Source organism: Hippocampus bargibanti, linkage group LG07, assembly GCF_051943395.1.
Source record: "Hippocampus bargibanti isolate YZ-2025 linkage group LG07, ASM5194339v1, whole genome shotgun sequence".
Lineage (NCBI taxonomy): Eukaryota > Metazoa > Chordata > Actinopteri > Syngnathiformes > Syngnathidae > Hippocampus > Hippocampus bargibanti.
Genome location: NC_142740.1, coordinates 23594618 through 23608975, shown reverse-complemented (window position 1 = coordinate 23608975; position 14358 = coordinate 23594618). Strand labels below are relative to the sequence as shown.

General features: G+C 38.5%; 1 long non-coding RNA gene across 1 annotated transcript in view; it reads right to left on the bottom strand.

The window, feature by feature from the left end:
• Window positions 1–125: 125 nt before the first annotated feature.
• Window positions 126–14358, bottom strand: part of LOC148895843 (uncharacterized) — a 218200-nt gene continuing 203967 nt past the window's right edge. The window contains exon 4 of the long non-coding RNA XR_016115627.1: window positions 126–1031. This is a non-coding gene — a long non-coding RNA (uncharacterized LOC148895843). The remainder of the gene's footprint in view (window positions 1032–14358) is intronic.

The following is a 14358-nucleotide window of genomic DNA, read 5'->3' as shown; positions in this document are numbered from 1 at the left end:
GCGTGTTCCTTATATCCATGTATGAAAGGTGTCTCTAAATCTGCGTGTAAAACAAACAAAACAGAATTTCAATGCAATGTTCAATGTTGTTTTTCTTGTAGTTGCAGTCCATAGGTAATGGCACTACTATCATTGAATCACTATTCTTTTAAGCACATCTTGCTTAGGGTGAACTGTGTGAGCCGTACAAAATATAATGACTTGTGAAATGTTGATTAATGTATTGTGGATGTCTGTTGAGGTTGCTATTCTACTGTATTTACGGCTGTGTGGGCAAAAAGTAATTTTGCCTTGATATTGCCGGAGTACAATTAGTGTATTTTTGTAAATATAATAGTGTCTTGTAACTCGTTAATGTCCTGTATATTTGTGCAATGACATAAACTACGATATCCACCAACAGGTGTCCATAAGGATTTTTTTTGAAACAAGCATTCCACAAGTGTATACAGTGACAGAAGCTTTGAACAATAATGTATTTTTAATAAAGGTGAAAGACCGACAAAGCACAGCAAAAACGCTGGTAAACAAAGAGAGCAGAAATAGGCGAGAACAAACCAACAGCGCTTGCCAAAGGCTAAGAGCAAGGAAAACATGAAATGCTTGTTTTACTCCCTGGTGCTTTCTATTATCTTTGTGACTGCCTTATTTCCTGTGTATGATAGTTGTACATGTTAAGCGCTTAGTTACAGCTCCAGCTGGTGTTAAAGGACTATATCAATCAATACTGGATTGAATTGTGTTGTATTAACTAACAGGATAAGGTGTGTTGCATCTGGAAGGGACAGAAAAGAGATGGGACAGGACTTTCAAAGTAAAAATATTCTGAATTACCTGGTAGAGTGTGAGGCAAAATAAAATTGAGCACAAGCATAATGAATGAAGCAAAAGCATAAATAATGAATTGCGAGCACGGTTGAATAATCCGACAGCCAGTTGTCGCCTAAGCATTCCTTTAAGAAGTCAGTATGGAACGAGGTCAAACGAGGGACAGGTGCGATTCGTCATCACGCCAACTCAGCAGCTGGAGACTGAAAGAAAAAAAACCCAAAACAAACAAGACAAGATCATTACATCCACTAAACGCATGAGATACATCATTATTTGTGAAAGGAACATACCACTGCCAAAATTATAGCAGCAGGGGTGGAAAGGAGTGAATCTATTCGTTCATTTCCCATTCATTTTATTTCATTTCAGTTCTACTTTGTGACTGCTTTATTTCCTGTATATGATACCTGTCCATGTTAAGCGCTTTGTTCCAGCTTCAGCTGTTGTTAAAGCGCTATTTAAATCAATATGTATTGTATTGTATTGTATTGTATTGTATTGTATTGTATTCCATCAGTACAAAGATGACCAATGACCACAATGTCCTGTGCGTCTTGCAAATGCCAAAATACTCTTAAATGGCTTGCTGTGAATACGTTTCATTTGCCAAATCTTAATATCAAATTAAAAATAAAATAAATGTGACCTTGAAAGAAACATTTTAAAAATCTTTTTATGTTGGAGAACGTAGCAGCATTTGTGGTGCTTCAGATCAACACCTGTTTTTCTCTAGCAGTGTAATTAGAATTGGCGCCTCGCTTCTGTGCCCTGGATGTTCTCAATGTCCAGATGAGGACCCCCGTTGAGCAAATGTGCTGTTTTTAGCACTAATCTTCCACCAATTGCTGGGGTGAAACACAGTATAGCTCATCGCAGCTGTCTTTGGGTATGAGGTGGCCCTTACGTACGCTGAATCGGTTACCAGACAATCAAAAGGGCACATATTGAGAAAAAAACATACATGGTCCCAATCACACCTAGAGTGTCGAATTAACCCACCATCCATGTTTTTGGAATGGTTGAGGAATTCGGAGTACCCGGAGAAAACCCACACAAGCTCAGGAAGAACATGCAAACTCCATACAGGAAGAGCGCAGCCCAAGTACAGTACGACCTCCTAAACCTTTGTCTGTACTTGGAAGCGAGTGTACTAGCCAGTTGACCATTTAAAATAACTCTACATTTTATAGGATATTATTGAAACAGGAAAGAAGAAAATAGGAGGCAATCACTTAAAAAGGTGAACAAATCTTTCAAGTGTTGATTTTTTAACATAGTAGTTGTAGTGTATGTTAAACTAGCATACCATGAAGAGAACATTTTTGTTCAACCACATAACTCATCACTAAGCGTGATATCAGAACTACACGGTATTTGTTTTTTTTTTCCTCCTACCACGCGTACAGTTTACTCTCCATTTCCTTTTTGTGCAAACCGTTTTCTTCGTGTTGCATCAGTGCATTATGTCACATTCACTTTTGTCATTCCGCTGAAGTCGTTCCTTTCCATGAGTCAAGTTGCGCTGAAGAGAGGAAACAGATGCTTGTGAAGTCCTCCAGGACTCCTCGTTTAACATAATAAAGATGCCATCTGACAGCTCCTGCTGTCAAACTGAGGTTGTACGCAACTCTGTCTCCTTCGTGTTGTCTTTGGCTACTCATCGACATGGCTCATTCTCAGGAGAGAAATGACCGAGTCACGGTGGGGAGAGTGAGACGTTTAAAACCTTTTGGCTTTTGTGTATGTGCAATGGAAGGATTTTTCCCTCTCTACCAATGCTCCAGGTGTGCCACAGCAGCCGTTGAAGGTTGCTGCTACGAACAGCAGGGAACAAATAGAGTCGCAGCATTGAGATCGTGCATCTGCAGCCGTTACACCTTACACCTTGAAGAATACTCCGGGGTTTCACACTAATGAGGTGATAAAGTAAAGGAATGGAAGTGGGTGCCAGGGCAGATGAAAAATCACCAGTGTTTCTATGTGTTATTTTCCTGTAAATCTGTGTCAAAGACAAGGTTGCACCCCAGGGTACCTCTCACTGAAATAAATAAAATAAAATAAAGGTGGCAGAAGGCTCATCAAACCCCACATTTATCCATCTTTCATCCAGAGATCCCTTTAAAGTATAACTTGTCACACCATAAGAGTGTCTTGTTCATTTTAGAAGGTGCTCAAGCATTCCTAAAATAGAATCCAAGGAACCCAATGACCTTTGCGAGATCATCAGAATTTATTTTGCCCTTAATCCCAGAGCTAAAAAATTGTTAAAATCATACACTTGGTTAAAATGTAACATTTGAACGGAAAAAATGCAGAACTGCCTCCCTGTCCGCTCTGGTTCTGAGCAACAGGCACAATCTGAGCAGAAGTGCTGCATACCCTCCAGTCATATGGATTGGTGGTCTCGGTACTGTACGGGAAAAGCCGAAAGTAAAAGAAGAAGAAGAAGCATATGTTGCAAATGTCGACTCCTGCTAATCCCAACTGCACATCATGTTCATGACCAGGTCTCGTTTTGCAGGGAATGGCAGTGAATACGTTAAAGCACACGTTATTCGTTTTCATCTCTGGTAATTAATTTCATATCTGAGCATTCACTGTATGTTTGAAATGTATTCATTTTTGTATTACTGTTTGACAGTAAAGAAGAAAGAAGGTCAAACAATCTTTAGGAATTGTATTTTACTTCACTTTCACTTTCTTACACAATACTAAGTGACCTTTTTTAACTACAAATTCTAAAAAAAAGAAAACACTCAAGTACTTATATAAATTGATACAACAAAAATTAAAATGAAGAACAACGTACCACTTATACCTCATTAGGGTCGCGGGGGGTGCTGGAGCCTATCTCATCTGTCTTCGGGCACGAGGCAGGGGAAACCCTGAATTGGTTGCCAGCCAATCACAGGGCACACAAAGATGTACAACAGTCACTCCCCACTCACACCTGGGGACAATTTGGAGTGGTTAATCTACCTGCCATGGATGTTGTTGGAGTGTGGGAGGAAACCGTAGGACCCGGAGACTATTTGATATTCGCTGACACAAATTCCCAGCAGACAAATCAGCCCATTTCCAACAGAGCTCGGGTGCCATGTTCTGCATTTTTTGGGTGCTACATTGCTGTCATTGACGGCTCGAATTGATGTGGGAGGACTCCTTTCATCGATTGCAAACATTGATGCTTTCCTCTTCAGAACTATTTGAATCATATTCATAACTGGATGAGTAACAAGAAAGCATCGTCTCCGAATCTGAAGCCATTATTTTCATTCTCGAGAAAGGCAAGACGTTTTGGCGTGACATCATGAACTGGGGGCGGGACTTTCTGAAAATCCACAATTCACAGCTCAATTTGTTGCAGATTTAGCACACTTTAAGTCATTTTTATTGGTGTTTTGCATTTAATTAAAAATATCAGCTTGCGTGTTTTGGGTATTTTAGATGCTATAAAATGTTTTTCTGATGTCAGTTAGGAAACAAAAAAATGGTGTCGGTTGTCCTTTAATTACTGACCGTAAAATCACCCTCGTTTGACACTACGATTGACAGGTTAAAATAAAAATCTGAAACATTTCATGCAGTTCTTTGTGATGAACAACTTTTGAAATGAAAACACTGACCGTTTTTTTTCCAGAAATGCAAAGTAATTCCCTCGTCTCAGTTGCTGTAGTAAGAGTTCTTCCCTCCTTCCTTCTCTTCACTTCATTTTGTGCTCCATGGCTTAGCTGAAGCAGTGAGGTCTTTATCTCTTTAGATTTCTCAATTAATCAAGTGTGCTTCATGGCTCATTGGCCAGCTGCACAGCATTTGTCTGAGCTGAAGGGAAGGGAAGACAACCCAAAAGCAACAAACGATAAGATATAATCAGCGGAGAAGCACCATGATCAGTGTTATGCTACAATGGCTCTATTATGATCGGCTGCCAAGACATTACAAACAATGAGTTGGTATTAACAAGTGCACATGTGTACATGAGCGTTTGACGACTTTAGTCTTGATGATTTTGTTCATGTGACATCATGTATTATTCACATTTAGTTGACCCACAAAGCAATCAAAACACATTTGTGGCAGACTCAAATGGTTGCATAAGAGGCAAGAGGATGGAATGTACAAATTAAAACAGCCCACAATGTTTGTCAATTTGGAGTCGCACTTAAATGGAAACGATTTATCAGAGCGCCTTTTTTGTTCCACGGTTCTGCCCATCGACCTTTTTGTATTGATGCTTTCCGAAGTAGGCCTTCAATGCAGCCGAAAGAGACATTTAGAGAGTCACCGGACTGGACAATTAATGGAAATGAAGTCAGTAAAAAATCAGGTTTCTCTATGGAACTGGCGTGTCCCACCTTACTTCTCGTTGAGACAATTGGATGTGAATTTAAAGATGAAACTTAATTTTCTGTCCAGTCCTTCATGACAGCCAGGATGACAGCACAGCGGGTTGGTTGCGATGTCACTTCATGTGTTTACTGTCACACTCTGATTTGGACTGCAATGCCACAAAAAGATGCAGTTGAAGCGTTCATTCGTTGACTACCAGTCATGTTTGATGTTGTTCTTCAGCGTAAACATTTTGAATAGAAGGTTATAACAGAAAAGCCCACTAAAGGAAAAAGGAAAGCACAGATCTCTTTAAAATGTCATCCTTGTATATGTGTGTGTGTGTGTGTGTGTGTGTGTGTGTGTGTGTGTGTGTGTGTGTGTGTGTGTGTGTGTGTGTGTGTGTGTGTGCGTGCGCGTGTCTTGTTCACTCCAGGGACATTCTGTGCTGCCATCGTTGATAGTACAAAAAACCTATGCAATCAGATTTTAGATTAGATTACATTAGATGAAACTTTACTCTCACAGTGGAGCAATTCAAAATTCAAAGCACCAAAGTTCTGCAAGCAAGAAAAAAAGGAAAAACAATAAGTCGAGAGAAAAAAAAAAACATACGGTAAAGGCAACCAATTTCCTACCTTTTTAGAATAAAAAAAACATGTTTATTTACCATATTTTCCTGTGTATAAGGCACACCCAAAAGCCTTAATTTTATTCAAAAAATGAACTTGCGCTCTATACGCTGGTGAGCCGTACATGTGAAGTAATATTAAGCCTCAATAGGTCTCGCAACTACTGTCAGCAGCCACAGACTCCATTTCCCCCCTTTAGAAGATGCAATGTGTGGTCCATACTGGGATATATAAAACGTAACCCCAGCTTTTACTGTAGCACCTTATAATGCAATGCACCTTATATATTGAAAAAAGTTTGAAAATATACAATTAATTGGAAGTGCACCGTCACATACTGTGATCCTTAAACAAATACGGAAATACGGTATGTATGTATGTATGTATGTATGTATGTATGTATGTATGTATGTATGTAGGTAGGTAGGTAGGTAGGTAGGTAGGTAGGTAGGTAGGTATGCATTTATGCATAGTGGATGTTGAATAGTTTAACAGTTTTGGTTATCTGCAAGCCAGGCCCGTACCAATCCCCTGTAAACTATAGGGTAAAGAAACAAGTTGTTGAAATAAATTGATACATTATTTTTGGAACTCGTTAGAAATATAAGACAAAGGTGTTGTGTCATCAAGCAAATGGTAGAGGGGACTTGGAGTTGGGGGGTGTCAATCTCGAGGTGAACAAACCACGATACGAGCAGTTGGCTGCAATTATTATCTTAATCCTGCAATTCTAATGCCAGCATTCTTATGGATGTCCCCACAATATTCTTGATTGTATTATAGAACAAAGAACATATAAAGCAAGAAAAAATATAGCTTCTCAACCGATGGGTCATTGAAGGTACAACTCAAGGACAAACTTCTATAATAGACCTTCTGGAAACCTGATTTGTGTTAAGTGTTAACACTGTCAATGACAGCATGAGGGTTTCAATGGAATCATGTCAGAAGGATGTTGTAGGAAAAAAACTGACAAACAAAAATAACCTGTCTTAATTGGGTCTTAACACAAGAACTCAACCGCTCTAATTTGAATCAATGCATTCTCCTCTGAGGGGATTGATCAAAGGAAGGGAAATACTGCTCAGTGAAGCAGAAAGAATGACGTCTCGCTGCCTTTTCCTTTGAGGGCAGACTCAATCCACGACTTGCCCGAAGAACAAGACGGAGAGTGACACCATCTGTGTATATTATAAGAACCGTTTCAAGTGCAACATTTCACTCAACACGTTCAAGTGACTCATCAAGTGCATACCACCAATATCCTGCACACTTGACAGACACCCTCACAAGATGATACCCTTGATTTTTTATTTAGAACCTTGCAAATGCGCGCCATCTCTGCGGCAGGGAAAACTTTTTACTAAGTGCCGGCATGTCATCCCTCAACGGATGGAGGTGAACAATAAAGCGCGAAAGAATTGCTGTGCGTGAGCAAAAGAGCCGATCTAGCGCAGACTAAGAATAGACACTAACGACCAACCTTCACCTCAACCTTCAGGAAAGAATGAGATCAAGAGAAAATAGCTCATTTGATCATATTAGATTTTCCGAAACTGCCAATAAAACAGAGAATATGAATGAAATATTGCACGGCAGTGCTACCGTGGAACATATGCCTATGGCTGAGAAATAAATTGCTCAATTATGCTCGTCCACAAAATGAGGCAGAAATGTAAGAAATGTGTAATGATCGTGTTTTAAAGACTTCTTAACCACTAGTGCTACTATTTATTGACGCATTAAATTTAACATCTAATAAAATATTTAATCATTTAAATCAGAAAAAAGACATTTCCGACTGCAAGAGCAAGATTTTGTGTGGTGAAAAATAGTTACTCATTTTAGCAAATATCATTGACAGTAAAAAAAATTGGATCTCATGATCATGTATTCCAAATAAAAAAACGAGGAAACATTGTCTTGCAAACTTGAGTTCATAAATTTATCCCGGCATAAGGTAGTGTGAAATAAATAAAACATGAGGGACATTTAAACTTTTCACCTTTTAAATTTGAAAAAAAAAAAAAGCTTTCATTGTGGTGAACCAGTGGTCCACAGTACAGAGGTAAAGGGTTCAAATAAAACTCTATTGCTTTTGGATGTCACGATTTGCAAGGTGGTGGTCCCAAAAAACGCAAGCAGGAGCGAGGAGCAGAGTGTATTTTACAAATTGTATTAAATAAAGTCAGCAGGAAAAAAATCCCAAACAACAAAGTCATCAGAACAAAAAGGTCCAAAGTAGCAAACAAAGCCATGAGTAAAACATGACAAGATGAAACAAACCTGACAAAGTGAAACAAACACAATGACCCGACACTGAAAGGGTATGCCGGGAGTCCTTTTAACTGCCACTGATTATAATGACCAACAAATGTGCAGCTGCAGACGATCCGTCCATTCATTGGTTCGTCAAATACCTACCAGTGCACAAAATAAAAGCAAACTGACAAGAGGTATACTTGGACAAAAGAAAGTGGCTCAAGGAACTGATGGGTAGACAGAAGAAGAAACACAATTTATTACCTGGAATACAATTAAATAAAACTAAATAGAATGTGCACAATAGAAACAGATCATGACACATGCAGTACATTTGCCAAACATGATGAAAATGTTGACTTCACTTGAGATATCTACACCCCATAATGATTGAGTGATTGAATAAAAAGACAAATACGTCTCAAATGCAGCAGCAATATGTCAGGTACGGACCACCTTGTTGAACTTCTTTGTGACTTGAGTGATGAGGACGACGAGTCACATTTGTCAAACTGACAAAAAAGGGTTAGGAGGCCAAATAAAGAGTTTGAATGGCAGTAGCTCATTGGCAGGGTTGCGCTGTCACAACAAAAACACACTGCAACTCTCAAGCTTGTTATCGCCCAAAAGTGGAAGTCTGATGTTTTACTTATGGCACATCAAATTCCTTTAAAAGGAATTTCCAATATCTCTTTGATACTGTGACAAATGCGAGTGTGCCCTTGACGATGCACTGACACCTCCATGGCAATTCCTTGTGTTTTACATAAAACATTGCCGGCGTTACAGAAAGAAAAACAAAATATGAAGACATTTGAAAAATGGTGAAATGCTGTACAGTATTTGGAACAGACTCTTTGGAATGTCATAATTTCATGGAGTCAACAATTAATGATGACGCGATGTAATTTCCACATAAAAAAATGATTGCCTGAAATAACACCATCACAACATGTTTCCAATGGCAGAAAAATTAACAAGAACACCATTAACACTCTTACTCTTCAAAACCAGTACCGAACATGAAATATTCATCACATCTTTTTTTGTTTTTTTTTAACGTGAAAAAAGATGGACATCATGATGAGTTCAAATGCATTTGTCAAATTCACATCCTAATTATTATAGACTTTATCGTGACCAACCACGAGAGAGTGTATGCAATTAAGTACTGTAGTTAAATACTGTCACAAACAAACATGCGGATCAAACCTCTGAAGATGGAGGACACTGATTCGCTGTGGCGACCCCTTGAAGGGAAAAGCCGAAAGAAAAATAAGAAGACACAAATAACATAAACATAAATGTAACCCAGGCTAATCGTACGTTCATGTTATCGTAATCTTCCGTACGAAAGATTACGCTAACATGACCGCGTAAAAAAAAGAAGGATAAAGAAAAGAATTATAAATAGGATTTCACAGCATCCTAATTCTTTAGTATCGTACTGATCTATATGATAGATTTCGGCATGCTCTAGTCAATAGCCAGATCAGACACTCACACACTCCTTCATATTTTGCTATTATTTCTTTCTTAAATGCAATAGTTGTACGCACTACTTTTCTTTTTTCACTTGTAGCAGCTTTGTTGCTTGCACTGACTTTCTTTGGAGGCATGATTAGGGGCTAAAACACTTCGTACACCTATATTGAACGCGAGAGCAAAACGCAGCACGTCTGCACGCGACAACAGTTGGCCACGAAGAGAGCGATCTACACCCGTACGCCGCTCAGCATCCCACCCTCGCGTACGCACTCACGCGTCGTACCGGCGTTCGAACTCTGATTTTTGTTCGAACTACGAAGCAAGAATTTCTCAAATTTTTTGTTCGGACTCCGATTTGTTCGAACTGTGAGTCGTTCGAAAACCGAGGTTCCACTGTATTTAATTCCTGCTGTGTTTACAATACATATATTACAATACATACACGTACCTACAAAAATACAATATATAATATTTTTTTAGCATTTATTATTATCGTGTACCCAACTTTCAGGAAGACATTCTACAAAGGGTATTATCTGAACCGCTTATCCTCTCGAGGGTCGCGGGCATATGGGAGTCTATCCCAGTTGTCTTCAGGTGTCATTTAGAGTTATCAATTAACCATGCGTTTTTTTGGGATGTGGGAGTAAACAGCAGTACTGGAAAAAAGTGCAAAAAATGGAACACGTGGGCATGGTACAAAGGACAAACAACAGGATGAGCGCAATGCAAGGCAAGGGCAAGATGGCAACAAAGATAGGAGGTGTACAACAAGGCTCAAAGCCAGACAAAATCTCGGTGTTCATCAAAACTTTAAAAAAAGTCTATATAGGACATATATTTGAATTAAAAAAGGGGAATTTGACTGTTTATTTTGATACTATTGATCATCATATCATCATATATGAAGTAGGCTAAGGGGATGGGGAGACAATTCCTTTTGATTCACATCCTTCACATGGGAGAGGTTTGTGTTTTGTCATTAATTTATGATGTTGTGCCTGTTCTATTTTGGACAGTAACGAAACTAGGAAAATGGCCTGGAGTTGTTGTTTCAAAGTTATTTAACATGAATTTAATGATCATATGTATATTAAGTATCATTTGAAAAGTTCACCAATAAAGCTTTAAGTGTATTTAGGATCATCTTCAAATTTCAACCTAAATCCAAATTTGACTTGACTAAACTTTTCGTACGAAGTGCCTTATCAAGTCTTCTTTTTCTCTTTTTTTTGCAAGTGAGGTAAACAATACTTGCTCCCTGTTGATTCTCAGAAAATGAAACGTTAACATGTGCTATTGACTTGTGTGGTTTATGTACTTTTGTATCTTTCGACAAATATGAAGAAGTTTTGTTCCAATCAGAAGAAAAAACATTCCAGGAAATACTTTCCCTGAAGTACACATTTGCCTTTCACTTTAAAGTTTCATGTGTGCAATGTGCAAATTTAAAGCTGATACCGCATGGTCTTTTGAGCACCTTTTGAGCACCGAAAAAAAAAAAAAAATCTGAGAAATGCTGGACCTTTTCACTTTGATTAAATGAGTTCAGAACACCATGCGCGTTAGGTAATTGGCTATTAGTTTAACTTTATACATTTGAATTAAGTAGAAATTAACCTTGCAAGCTCCAAAGGGAGTTGCAGCACTAGATCCGCCATCACGGAAATAGAAACTAAATAGCATTGGTGCTTCTTTCTGTCAGCTTTTATGACAATACTTGAAGAATACCGAGCCTTATTATTCTCCATGCTATCTTTGTGTTTTTATAGTCACAGCTATTTAGGTGATTAACGAAAGAAGTGTGACAGGAGAGAGCAAGATCCAGTTCATCAATGCGGAACCCTGCAAAAGCAAATGACATAAATTCATGAATCTTTCTAGAATGCCCTAAGCACTTTTTAAAAGAGCAGGCTTCTCATTTGTCATTCGAGGGTATCAGCAGTCTGAGCATGGATATTCTCTGCATTAAATCATAATGTCACTGACCTCCAGGCCACCAACTTTACTGCTTTATCAACAATACAACATGCAACACAGCACAGTTATTCTTTGAAGAAAAAGGTAATGGCATTGTGTTTGTTTTTAGTTGTTGTGACAAAGGCCTTCCAAATATGATAACAATGTCTGTAGAACAGTGTTTTTCTGCTTATTGGCAGACAATGACTTATTTTAAGCAAGGAAATACCTTTAAAATTACAGAATCAAGAGTCATAGTAAACAAGGATTTTCGTGTTTTATGTCCTAAAAAGGCTATTATCACTTAGAATATCAAAAATGACAGAGGAAAACGTTTCTTTGATTGTTTTCTGCTTCCCCAGCATTCCACCCGCAGCAGAATTGAAAATATTTCAGTCATGGTGGTATTCATTCTTCAGGTCTCCATCATCTTTAACAATACTTTGGAATGTGACAAGTGAATTTGATCATCAGCTACCGCAAAAATAATTGTGAAAAATGAGAAACTTCCAACGCCCGTAAATTCTAGCATCAGTAAATTGGTATACAGGAGAATTTTGTTCATTTTATTTGGGCCATAGAACCATTATGATGGAGCGATGTTGATGGATGCCTTGTCAAACAAACCCGACTGCTAATTGCTGCTGAAGTCATGTATCACTGCAGAAAGAAGTAGAGCCACTTCCTGACAAACATCTCTGCCTTAATTGAGTCTTGCTTGAAGAAAGAACCAGATGATTCATTTTGTTTATTTGATGTGAAGCCTGAATTATGTAAAACAGTTCCATATTTTATTTATAGTTAAATACACCCCCAGCGATGAACAAGAAATGGACACACACAATTGAGAGTTACTTACAAGATGGTCAGAGAAACAACATATACAGTAAAGTCTCGTTATATCGATATTCAAGGGAGTCCGAAAAAATATCGATATAACCGGGACTATCGATATATCCGATCCTGCGCCAAACTGCATTAAACAAAAGCCGCCAAAAGAGGGTAGCCAAGCGCCATATAAGAAACGGAGCTGGCCATTAGCTCCCCTTTTTTTGGGTGAGATGTTCCCCCAATGTTGCCTCAAAATGGCACATATAATTCTTTAATGATTGTAAACATGTATGCTTTAATCTTCAGAACTACAGTATATTTGAAACATATTCATAACTGGATGTGTAACAAGAAAGCATATTATCCAAATCTGAAGCCATTGTTTGGATTCACAAGCAATGCAAGACGTCTTGGCGTGAAGTCATTTTTATTTGCATTTGAATAAAAAGTGACACCGGCTGTCCTTTAATACACAGTATGGAATGTTAATAATTTTCTAAATCATCGCGCTTCAGCAGACAAAACAAGAAACATTGTTGCAAAAAACGATTGCATTCATATACAGTACAGTGGGCATGTACATAACACAACAGGGAAACTGCAACGCTTACATCTTACTGTATTATGTATACAATTTAAAAAAGTCATCAATCTTCTTCTGCTTCCCATTTTTACCTTTTAACACAAACACTTCAATCTCGTCTGCTACACACGAGCTAGCGTCTGAAAATGAAAATGGCTCTGCTACACGGGTGCTGGGCACGTAACCAAGTTACCTGACCAAGTCGACCAATGGCGCGACTGATGGCGTGACACGTAACCAAGACACGTGACCAAGTTGACCAATGGCGCGACCGATGGCGTGTCACGTGACAAAGTCACACGGCCAAGTCGACCAATAGCGCGACCGATGGCGGCTCATGTGACCAAGTCGACCAATGGCGCGACCGATGGCGGCTCACGTAACAAGACACGTGACCAAGTTGACCAATGGCGCGACGGATATATCGATATAAACAACAAAAATGGCCGGCGGGGGATGAAAAGGAGCACCGTAATAACCGGATTATCGTAATAACCGGGTAGCGTACTAAACGGTACTAATTATACATAAAAAGACTAGAAATGTGCAAGGGAAATGAAAATAATATCGTAATAAGCGGTACTATCGATATAACTGATATCGATATAACGAGACTTTACTGTATATAGTATATATATACAGAGTTCGCCCCCCCCCCCCATACCTATCTGACCTTCTAATTTCTATTCCCTCTCATTCCCTCAGATCCTCTATCTCACCCTGCCTCTGTGTGCCCGAGCCTTCAGCTGCTCTGTCCCCAAACTTTGGAACTCACTTCCTCCCAACATTCGTAACATCGATTCTCTTCCCACCTTCCAGTCCCATCTCAAAACCCACCTATTTAAAATTGCATTTTCTGTGTAGCTCTCTCTCTTGTTTCTATTCATAATTGTATTTTATTTATTGCATTCTATTTGTGATTGTATTTTATTTATTATAGTACCTATGCTTGTCTGTGACTGTAAAGTGACCATGAGAGCTTTGAAAAGTGCTTAAAATGTAATGTATTATTACTATTATTATTTTCTATTGAACAACAGAATCAATATACTATTGAAATACAATAAAGTGCATATTAACTATCAACAATTGTAGTCTTCTGTGCCATTTTTACACAAGGATAAACTTACTGAGATCATACACATTTTGCCTAGTTGATTTTCTGATTGGCTGTAACATTGGAACGTAACCAGTATTACGACCTGAATTCCAGCATTGTGTATGTGGGGAATATAGAATACAATACAATACAATACAATACAATACAATACAATACAATACACATTGATTTCTTTAGCGCTTTAACAACAGCTGAAGCTTATTTTGTTGGTCTTTCTTGAGTTTCAAGGCTGATTTTATAGCATTTTTTGTCCTTGAGTGAGGTGGTTAGGGATTAGTTTGTTTACCTGTGGAGCGCAGTAGGTGGAGGTATTAAAAGATATA